Raw genomic sequence first — 11,630 nt, forward strand, 5'->3', positions numbered from 1 at the left:
GAGCACAGATACCACGGCGTTGTGCCGGTGGACCCCACGGCTGAGCAGACTGCAGGGTCAGGCGGCCCACACAGGGTGGAAACGCTGGTAAACAGGAGAGGGATTTCATCACGCTTCTCTGAATGGTCTGCGTTCTAAAACTCCCATTGTTTATTTTTTGCAGTTCCCCAGTTGTAGCTAGAAGTTTCTCTGGTCCTGCCTGGGCCCTGCAGTCCCGTGGCCTGCTTATAAAATAATCACTCAGAAGTTTATATTAATTAAAACTGCTCAGCCATTGACTCAGGCCTACCACTGACTAGCTCTTACATTTAAACTCAGCCCATTTCTGTTAATCTGTATGTTGCCACGTGTTCCGTGGCTTTACCTGTGTGCCGTTACATGCTGTTCCCTGGATGGCAGGCTGGCACCTGACACAGCCTTTGTCTTCCCAGAGTTCTCCCTGTCTGCTTATCCTGCCTATCCTTCCTGCCTGGCTACTGGCCAATCAGCATTTTATTTATCAACCAATCAGAGCAACACCTATTGACAGCATACAGAACACCCCACAGCACCCAGTTACTGTTCTCTGACTGCAGGTGAGCACGAGCAACCAAAGCTGCCGAAACCATAACCGCGCAGAAGGGGGTGTGGCTCCCACACCCCCACTTTACTGATGGAAGCTGAGGGGGCATGGAGGGCATAGTTGTCCGAACAGTGCCCCTCGGCCAGCAGATGGCAGGGCTGTCGTTCTGTCTGTCTCTCTACAGACAGTCCTTACACTCTTGCACAGTCTTGGACAGAGTGGAGTGGACGAAAGTGGCATGATTGTCTGTGGACAGAGGAGAGATTCCCTCCCACATGCCCTGCAAGAAGCTGGAGGCTACGCTCCAAGTCTGGGAGGAGCAGATTGCTAGGCAGGCAAATAGCTTCCCCCAAAACACAAATCTGTCCCCAGTCCCAACATAATCATTCTCGTCAGTTTAATGCACTTGCCTGCTGTGATCTTTGTGGAGACAAGTCGGGACCCTCAGTTTTGACTAACGCTAACAGACCATAGAACTTCCCATGCAAAGCAGAGGACCAGCCCCATCCTGTCGACCGCCACCTTGCAGAAGTTAAGCGACCTCCTCGATGACCTTGGACCACTTACATTCGCAAGCCTTTTGAAGACCACTGGCAATGATTCCCCAAACCCCTCAGCCATGAAGACGGGGAGTGCTCGCCACTCTGCAGCGGCTTGGCTGTACGTCCCAGAGCTGTGAAACTGATAGATGCGTCACCAACTAGGGCAAGACCTTCCGGCTAATCTCCTACCCTCAAATAACTGCCAGGAGCCCTAACACAGGCCCAGTCTTCAGGTGACTTTCCACAGCAATCTCAAGTGTCCTCGGAGGGGGTCTTGTCACTCATGGAAGGGCATAATAACCGCAGCACCATACATTGACTTGGAGATTCTGTTTTGTGAACGTTTTCTATCCTTTCATTGGAATTTTGCACCCACCTGTGTGAGAAGCAGGCAAGTATCTTTTGTTTTGTTTTGTTGTTTTGAGACAAGGTCTCAGTCTGTAGCTCTGGCTGTCCCTGGAACTCACTGTATTGTCCAGACTGACCTCCGATTCACAGAGATCTGCCTGCTTCTGCCTCCTGAGTGAGTGCTGGGATCAAAGACATGTACAGTGTGTGTGCCACCCAGTGGCAGGCAAGTATATATATCTTCTCTGTTGAGAACTTTTAGGCTTAAAGAAGATAAATACTTGTTCAAGGTCACACCTGTAATAGGACTTGAGACTGGCTATGGCCATAGATTGGAAGGATTCTGTAACACGAATTGCTAAATGGTCTTATTAATAAAAAAAAATAAAACCTGGAGCCATATATCGGGGTGAAAGCTGAAAGATCCTTAGTCCAAGAGAGAGCTACTTCCTGTATCCAGACACCTATATACCTTTCTGAGCCCTGCCATCTCACTTCCTCTCTCTGCCCAGCTACACCACTTCCTCTTTCCACCCAGCTCTATCACTTCCTGTCTGTCTGTACAGACTTCCAGAACTCTATGGTTAACTAGTGCTGGAATTAAAGGCGTGTACCACCACGCCTGGCTCTGTTCCTAGTGTGGCCTTGAACTCACAGAGATCTGGACGAATCTCTGCCTCCTGAACGCTAGGATTAGAGGCGTGTGCTACCACTGCCTGACTATGTTTAATAAAGTGCCTACTTTTTCCTCTGATCCCCAGGCAAGCTTTATTTGTTAGAGCACAAATAAAATATCACCATAGGATTCTGAGCCCAATACTTCTTCACCAGTGCAGCTACTCACAGCATCACGTGGCCTCAGGAAAGGGCTGTCAGGATCCACAGCCATCCCCAGGGGCATGGCTGCCTTGCAAACAAGCCACAGATATGTTTGGTCACTGCAGCCACAAGAAGCCTGCTCTGCCCACACAGCACACAGCACACACCACACAGCACACACCACACACTTCCGCTTATTCAAGAGACTTGGGAATGGCTCCTCTCCCCACCCACAGTCAGTCCTGTAAATGTACTGTTTCCCAAATTCGTTCAGACAGGATTTTGTATTCAGGACAGGGCCTCCTTGGACTTCATTTGCTGAGAGTCTGTGGTACCCGTGTGGCACCAAGACCTGGCATAACAATGCTTCCAACAAGCAACGTAATGATCACTGATTCTACCCAACCCAAGGTGAGAACAAAGGAAGACGCGAAAGTCCCAAGGCGGCGTTCCCATCGTCAACAGCAATTCCCAGAAAGCACACAAGTGGCTGACGCACTGCCACGCATCCCAATTTGTTCTCTCACCCTCGGATCTGCATCCTCTCCAATTCTCCCGAGTCCTTGGCAGGACAGAAGTGCCAGGGATATTTTCTACAATTAGCAGACAACAAAAGGCGTTTACGTGTCCAAAAGTCTGCTATCACGATGGTGTGAGCCAGCCAGCATCCCTAGTGGAGACGGTTGGGGTTACGTGCCTTAGGGAGGAGAACTGGGGCTGGAAAGCATTGAGGGAGGCCTGAGGCTGGGACTCTGCCTGTGAAGAGAAGGCATAAGAGGTCAGGACACTAGCAGAGAAAAAGAGGCAAGTGGATCCCACTTGGGAATCACCTGCCAGCGTAGGCACAGTAGACCCTTGTCACCTGCCAGTCACCATATTATGGCTACAGGGAGACGGGGCACCAGTGATGCAGAGCCTGTGACGCATGGGGGGTGGTGGGAAGAGACTCAATGCTTACCCTATGTGGTGTCATCAAGGACTCTGTTCTGTGACTTCTCCCATGTTGTCTCACGGACTCCCCAAACTGGCCCTATCAGATGAGCGTATGATTTCCATCCTGAGAGTAAGGAAGGCAGAGCAATTGCTCCGAGCCTCCGAGCCATGCATCGGTGTCTAGGAAACAGGCCTTCCCATCTGCCTTGTGTGTCCTCCCTTCCAAAACATGTCGTTTCTGCCACATACCCACCATCACCTTCTTGTCCAAGTTCTCAGCTCCAACCTCTGACACCTTCTCCGGGTCCTCCTCTGGCCCTTCCTGTTCCGGGTGGGGCCTTCATGCTTTCCTTTGCTCACGTTCAAGGCTCTGCGTGGGCACCAATGGCGCCTCTCTGTTCCTACCTACCTTGCTCACAGTACAGTGGATGGCTGTTAAAAGAGACTAATCTGGGACTCTCAGTCCTGGCTACCACTCTGCTGGTCCCCTGGATTCCTTCCCAGTGGGTCACAGGTACCTGTACTTGATAGTGTCTCAGAGAAAGAACCTGCCTCGTTATGCTTCCGATGGCTGGAGGACAGCCCCTCCATGGCCGAGCACTCCATTCTGAGATGACTGCACTCATATGCTGCTGTGGTTTCAAAATGCTCCTCGAGGCTCACTTATTAGAAGTTTGAATTCCCAGTGGAAGTCCCTGAGGCAGAGTTTAGTGAGAGGCACAGGTTCTGAGGGCAGGGATGATGTTACAAGAGTGTGGTAGCTACCTTGAAAGTGGATTTGTAATTAAAAACCATGCTTGGCCTGCTCTTGCTCACCTGTGCTTGCCTTTTCTTGCCTTTGCTTCTCCTGGGATGATGCAGAAGGAGGGCCTTGCCAGATGTGGCCTCTAAGTCTTGGAGTTTTCAACTTTTAGATCTCAAGCCAAATACATTTGCTTTTTTTTTTTTTTTTTTTTTAAACTGGACAGAAATTTAAAGCAAGTGAGCCACAAGGCCCTCTTAAAAAGGTTTTTTTTTTTCTTAAAAGCTTGCCCAGCCTCAGGTATTCTGTTATAGCAACACAAACCACACTAAGAAAGGTTCTTTAGCCTAGAGTGAGGCAACGCTTTGCTTCTCCCAATGGCAGTCTGGGAAGTGTAACTTTAAGTTCTCAGTTTTGAGGGGCTGGGGGAGGTTGAGGCTGTACCAGCAGCCAGTGACAGAGACTGCCTCCTAATGGTGTTCCTAGCTGCCTCACAGGCACCTCCAGGAAGAGGAAGCAGCATTATCTCCTCTTCATCCCTTCCCCCGGGGTGTCCAACCTTTTGACCTTGAGGTCCGACATTGTCAGTCACAATTGTGCTGAGCCACCTTCATGGCTATCCTGGGACCCACACAGCCCATGACCTTCAGGTTGGACATGCCTGACTAGAGTCTCCTGGTACACGACTCCTGTGTCTACTCCTGTAGTAGAGGCTGAGTGAGAGGGACCAGTGTTCAAATCCCAGCTAACCCTTGTGGCTGTCTGGCTTTGGTGATGTGGAGAAAGAGTTGAGCCTGGCTGCCTTGGCCACACTACTCAAGAGGGAAAAATGTAGGTGGAAGTTTCCTGTCCCACTGCCTGCTCCCAAATACCCAGCAGCCACTTCCCAAATAACTGACTCAGAGACTTAATAGAAATTACAAATGCTTGGCCAATAGCTCAGGCTTGCTACTAACTAGCTCTTACAATCTAACCCATCTCTACTAATCTATGTGCTGCCCTGAGGCTCGTGGCTTTTCCTCTATCCCATTTTGTGTGTCCAACTGGTTCTCCCTCTGGCTGGAGACTCCTCTGACTCCACCCTTCCCCATCCCATCATTCTCAGTTTGGCTTTCCTGCCTAACTTTATCCTGTTCAGTTACTGGCCAGTCAGCTTGTTTATTGAGCCAATCATAGCGACATATATTCACACAGTGTACAGAAGGATTCTCCCACAGCAGAAGAACCTTTCTGGCATTGAAGGAAGAGCCTCTCACACAGTTGTCAAAGTGGCTGGCTGGGCCTCTCGGTCTGTGGCTGTTCCAGTCCTGAGCATGGGGGGTGGGGTGGGGGCTGAGTCAGGCAGTCCTTCTTCCTTTCAAACATCTCACAGTTAGGGTAAGAACCACTTCCCTGCCAGAGCCCTCTGTGGGTGGAACCAACATCTTCTTCCAGCAACTTTCCCTTGATACCTGAAGTAGGAAACTTCAGAATAAGAGCAGGGCCCACCCCATCCCCCAACTGCCTGGACAAGCCAGGAACCCCATCATTCAGGGAGCTCTACCATGGTGGCCTGTGGCTCACAAGCCGCTCTGTCAGCAGCTCTCTGCATGGACACAGTCGTGAGTTTACAGCAAGCTAAAAAGTGGCCTGAGAAAAATCCAGCCCCCAGCTGGCAGGCACAGCAGCCCCCAAATTCATCTAGGCTCCGACTTCAGCTGCACCTCCATCCATCACAGCCCTCCTGCCATGTGAGAATCCAAACCCAGCCCCCAAGCCTGGCATCTCAGAGTCACAGAGATGGCAACCAGCAGGCAGGAAAGGCACCTTGGTCCAAGAACCAGCTCCTAAGCAGAAGCCTAGGCGAGCGGAGACTTTGCTCTCCACTGATTTTGACGGAGGGAGGTAAATGTGTGGTCTTCGCCCCTTCGTATTATTATCATGTTCGTGATGGAACGCCAGCACTTTTTCTTTGAAAGACTCTTCAGTCTTAAACCATAGTGACCATTATGTTGGTCCTTTATAATGTGAGGGACTAATTAGTACTCACGTATGCGCTGAGTTCACAACATCAGTCCAGCTAGGCATGCTGATGCAGGCCTGTGATCTGAGCATTTAGAAAGCAGAGGATAGAGGGCTGCAGGTTCAAGCCCCAGCCTGGGTGACATATTGAGTTCTAGTCATGTGGACTACACAGCAAGACTCTCTATCTTCAGTGAGGAAAGTAGAGACTAGGAAATTGGCTTAGGTGTTAAGAGGACTTGCTGATCTTCAGAGGACCCACATACAGTTCCCAAGCACCTCTCTCAGGTGGCTCACTGCTTGAAACTCCAGCTCCAGTGGATCTGCTGCCCTCTTCTGGCCTTTGGAGGCTATAACACACACACACACACACACACACACACACACACACACAATTTTGTTTTAAAGAGCAAGAAAAATTGTATCAAGGGAAACAGGAAAAGCTCTGAAAAGCCCTTGTGAATTGGATGAACCCTGAAAAAAGGGTCAATCTTCCTTCAGAAAATGCTCTTTTAAAATCACTGGGTGGGCAGTGGTGACACATGCCTTTAGTTCCAGCACTAGGAGGCAGAAGCAGGTGAATTTCTATGAGTTCAAGGCCAGCCTGGTCTACAAAGCAAGTTCCAGAACAACCAAAGCTATGCAGAGAAGCCCTGTCTTGAAAAAAGTGTGTGTGTGTGTGTATGTGTGTGTGTGTGTGTGTGTGTGTGTGTGTCTTTAAGGGGGTGAGCACGATATCACACACCTTTTATCCCAGCACTCAGGAGGCAGAAGCAGGTGAATCTCTATAAGTTTGAGCCTAGCCTGATCTACATAGTGAGTTCCAGGCGAGTCAGGGCTATGTAGAGAGGCTCTGTGTCAAAAGAACACAAAAATAAAACATGGCTATATGCAAGAAGCCTGTGCTGGTGCACCTTAGAGAAAGCTGAAGGAAGACAGAGCTGAGAGGTGGGGGAGAGGCTGTGCAGAAAGGAGAGAAACTTGATTGGAACAGGCTGCAAGATCCTTGGAAACCTTGCAGGACATCAGACCTCCTAAGTCTGTTACTTAGTCTTCCATTACTGCCACCAAATACCTGAGATAGTCAATGTAAAGGGGGGGGGGGGTTTGAAGGCGTCTCACAAAATGGTGGCTGGGAAGCTAAGTAGAAAAGAAGAGGCTATTGTCCTATATGTCCATGCCTATAATGATCTAATGTCCTTCCAATAGGACACCTCCTCAAGTGTCCCACCATGTCCCAATAAAGCAACAGGATGAGGGCCACACCTCTAATACATGAGTCTTCAGGGGACACATCACAGGAGTGCTATGTCCTCGGGATGGGGTGAGGTGTCCAGCACAGAACAGTCATGAATTGCATGTGGCTCCGTGGTATCCACGGACGTCTAAACCCAAGATGTGTGGTGGATCAGTGCATGAAGCACTTGCCACAGATTGGAGCTCAGATCTCTGGCAACCGTAGGTCTAGCAGCTCACCTATAATCCCGGCACTCAGGAGTCAGCGTCAGGGGAGTCCCTAGAACAAGCTGATTAACGAGACGAGCTGACTCAGTGAGCACAGAGTTCAAATAAGAGACTGCCTAAATACATAAAATGGAGAGTGATCAACACCCAGTGCCAGCCTCTGCATGTTGTGGAATAGAATATGTGTTTAACTATGTAATATGTTTGTTTATGCTGCGTTTGGTTAACAATCTGCCGGGCGATGGTGGCGCACGCCTTTAATCCCAGTACTTGGGAGGCAGAGCCAGGCAGATCTCTGTGAGTTCGAAGCCAGCCTGGTCTACAGAGTGAGATCCAGGACAGGCACCAAAACTACACAGAGAAACCCTGTCTTGAAAAAAAACAAAAACCCAAAAAAAAAAAAAAAAAAAAAAAAAAAAAAAAAAAAAAAAAAACAATGTAAAAATGTGTAGGACATACAGAATGGAAGAAAGGTAAAAAGCCTTGAAGCAAAATGTAGATGAAGAGAAACAGGTTAAATTAAATTATAAGAGCTAGTGGGACAAGCCCAAGCTAAGGCCGAGTATTCATAACTATGAATCTTGGTGTCTTTATTTGGGAGCTGGTTGGTGGTCCAAGGAAAGCCTGCTACATCTGCACCTATACCTTTTACATTCACACACATAAACAACATGCACACACATACACATGCAAAAAAATCCATAAAGATTCATGAGGCTGTTTGTACTTTCTGGGTCTCTGAATGTCAACGATGGCATCATGCACAACTGTCAGACTTCTGTTGCAGCCTAGGACCCCGGGTATGGCGGGGTCAGGGGTCAGAGGACTGGGGAGGCAGCTCAGTTAGTAGAGGACTGCTGTACAAGTGCAAGAACTGAGTTTCCTCCCAGCACTCATGTAGAGAGCCAGGCATGATGTGAGCTTGTGAGTCCAGCATTGGCAAGGTAGAGACAGGCAGGCCCTCGAAGTTTGCACGGTGCGGACCCAGTCTCAAAGAAAGAGAGAGAGAGAGAGAAGTCAGATGTGGTACACCTTTAATCCCAGCACTGGGGAGGCAGAGGCAGGCGGATCTCTTTGAGTTCAAGATCAGCCTGGTCTACAGAGTGAGTTTCAGGCCAGCCAGGGCTACACAGAGAAACCCTGTCTCAAAAAACAAAACAAATAAATAAATAATAATGAAAATTAAAAAATAGGTGGATAGCTCCTGGAGAGAGACACTAAATATTTACCTCTGATACACAGACAGACAGACACACAGACACAGACACAGACACAGACACACACACACACACACACACACACACACACACACACACACACACACACGATTCCAGGAATTGGGTTGGGGTTCTAACTCAGTGTCACAGCACTTGGCTAACATATGCAAGGTCCCAGGTTCCACCTGCAGCACCGAAAACCAGACAGTCAGACAAACAAGCAACATCCACCAAAAAAGAAAGGAAGAAAAAAAAAATAACCTGAGGACTGATGGAGATTTATTCTGAAGTGTGTAAATTTGATAGGTCAGGTGTCAGAGATATCAGCCATGGAGGCAGGCAGAATTCACTGTATTTCGTGCAAACGTCATTTCACAAGCAGCTGCCGCCCCCTCCCCCCACCCCACCCTCTGCAAACCAGCATAGACATCTGTGCTGTCTTGGGTATGTGGAGCTGGCAGCTGGGGTCTGATTACCAAAGCAGCTAGGACATGGTCAGTAGTTCCGTGCCTGCACAGCACGCACATGGCCTTGGGTTCCATTCCCAGTACTACAGAAAGAAACAAACAAAAAAGGAATGAAAATGAGAAGTTAAAATAACACTTATTACTACAAACTGCTGTGGGATAATCCTTCTGTACACCGTGGATATGTATTACTCTCATTGGCTAATAATAAAACTGATTGGCCTATAGCAAGGCAGAATACAGTTGGTGGGACGAACACACCGAGGACTGGGATGAAGAAGGGTGGAGTCCAGACAGACACCAGTGAGCTGCCCAAGAAGCAAAACGCTAGAGGACAGGTAAAGCCGCGAGCCACGAGGCAACACATAGATTAATAGAAATGGGTTAATTTAAATATAAGAGCTAGTTAGCCTGAGCTATTGACCGAACCTTTTGTAATTAATATAAGCTTTTGTGTGTTTATTTGGGAACCAGTGGTTGGGACAAGAAAACTCCACCTCCGTTTACAACAAATTTAACAATAGTAAATCATTATAGGCTAAGATAAAGCACTGTTAAGAGAGTCTCAAGTGCTAACCAGTTTTCATCATGCCAATCATAGCCTCTAAAGATTAAGATAGATCCGCACTGACACTACCAGCTTCCTCACATAGCAACTCAACAGAGAGAGACTTCTAAATTCCACTCCTTTTCCAAGACTTAGCTCAAAGGACTTTGTATCCATTTTAACACAAGTTAAGAGCATTTGTAAGCTTGGATAGTGGTGGCGCACGCCTTTAATTCCAGCACTTGGGAGACAGAGGCAGGTGGATCTCTGAGTCCAAGGGCAGCCTGGTCAACAGAGTGATTTCCAGGACATCCAGGGCTACACAGAGAAACCCTGTCTCTAAAGAAAGAAATAAATAAAGAAAGAAATAAAGAAATAAATAAATAAATAAGAAAAAAAAAAAAAAAAAAAAAAAAAAAAAAAAAGAAAAGAAAAGTAGGAAGAGGAGAAGCAGAAGCAGCACTTGTAAATCACAATCACTGTATGGCTAGGCTACATGGTTGTGCCCATCTAGGCTTGGCTTGACTTATATCTGTTGGGTGTACTGATGTATCTACAGGCAGTTGGCAGGTCCTCTGGGATCCAAATGGTCTAGGTGAGCCTTGGCTAAGGTAGCTTCTGTTGTACATGACCTCCGCTGTATAGCAATTTCCCCCAAAGCCTCTATCTTACAGGGGTCTCACTAAGACTTGGGATGTATTAAAATGGGGTGAAACATTCCATCTGACAGGGAAGCCCCTTAAGTTCAGAAAGCACACAACTCAAAGGCTCCAGGAAGTCCCTGAAACTGACCACATACACTAGGCCCCTCCCTCCCCAAGCATACATAAGCAATAAGGTCTACTGAGAGACACTCTGCCGAGCTGAGATGCCTGGAAGCAGAGATTGAGCCAAGCTACCTGGAAGAGTCAGAAACCAACCACTAAGCAGAGACTAACCAAGATGGGTGGAAGGAGCTCTGTCCAACTGATCTGCCTGAAAAGGACACTCTCCAACCTGTTGAACTTCCTGCATGCTGTGCAGTGTGCTCCAGGTTTCCAGCTCTCGTCACCCATGCTGGGGTGGGCTTTTGGTGATGCCATTGTCTTTGAGGCATTTCTGCTCCTGTAAGTAACCCCTCACCCATATTCCTTTAAGTAACACCAATAGAACTCATCAGTTCACTATGTGGGACGGTGGTGGTGTCCATACTTCCTTTGTTGTCAATTTCTCATCCGAGGTTAGTAGACATTGCTCATGTCTCTCAAAGAATAGTGTCAGACAGCAGCCTCTGAGCCTCCTCGTGGCTAGCTTGGGTTTGTCCTCGAGGGGAAGGCAGGGCTCCTAGAGATCACAGGAGTATACAGGGCTTGGAATCAGTGCCTCATCACCTTTATTGTCACTGGCCAAGACAAGTGACAAGATCAGTTTGGATGCAAAGGCTAGGCATCTAAGCTTCTTGGTGGGTGAGCTGCAATCACAGAACACTGGAGCTCTGGGGCCACCATCTATTTCACCACTGTGGTGGTCTGGATGAAAATGGCCCCATAGGCCCACAGGGAGCGGCACTATTAGGAGGCGTGGCTTTGTTGGAGTAGGTGTGGCCTTGTTGGAGGAAGCGTGTCACTGTAGGGGTGGGCTGTGAGGTCTCATATGCTCAAGCCGTGCCCAGTATGGCTCACAGTTGCTTCTGCTGCCTGTAGGTCCAGATGTAGAACTCTCAGCTCCTTCTCCAGCACCATGTCTGCCTGCACACCACCATGACAATAATGGACTAAACCTCTGAACCTGTAAGCCAGCCTCAATTGAATATTTTCCTTTGTAAGAGTTGCCGTGGTCATAGTGTCTCTTCACAGCAATAGAAACCCTAAGACAGCCGGGCAGCGGTGGCTCATGCCTTTAATCCCAGCACTCTGGAGGCAGAGCCAGGTGGATCTCTGTGAGTTCGAGGCCAGCCTGGTCTACAGAGCGAGATCCAGGAGAGGCACCAAAACTACACAGAGAAACCC

Source organism: Peromyscus leucopus, chromosome 23 (genome assembly GCF_004664715.2).
Source record: "Peromyscus leucopus breed LL Stock chromosome 23, UCI_PerLeu_2.1, whole genome shotgun sequence".
Classification (NCBI taxonomy): Eukaryota; Metazoa; Chordata; class Mammalia; order Rodentia; family Cricetidae; genus Peromyscus; species Peromyscus leucopus.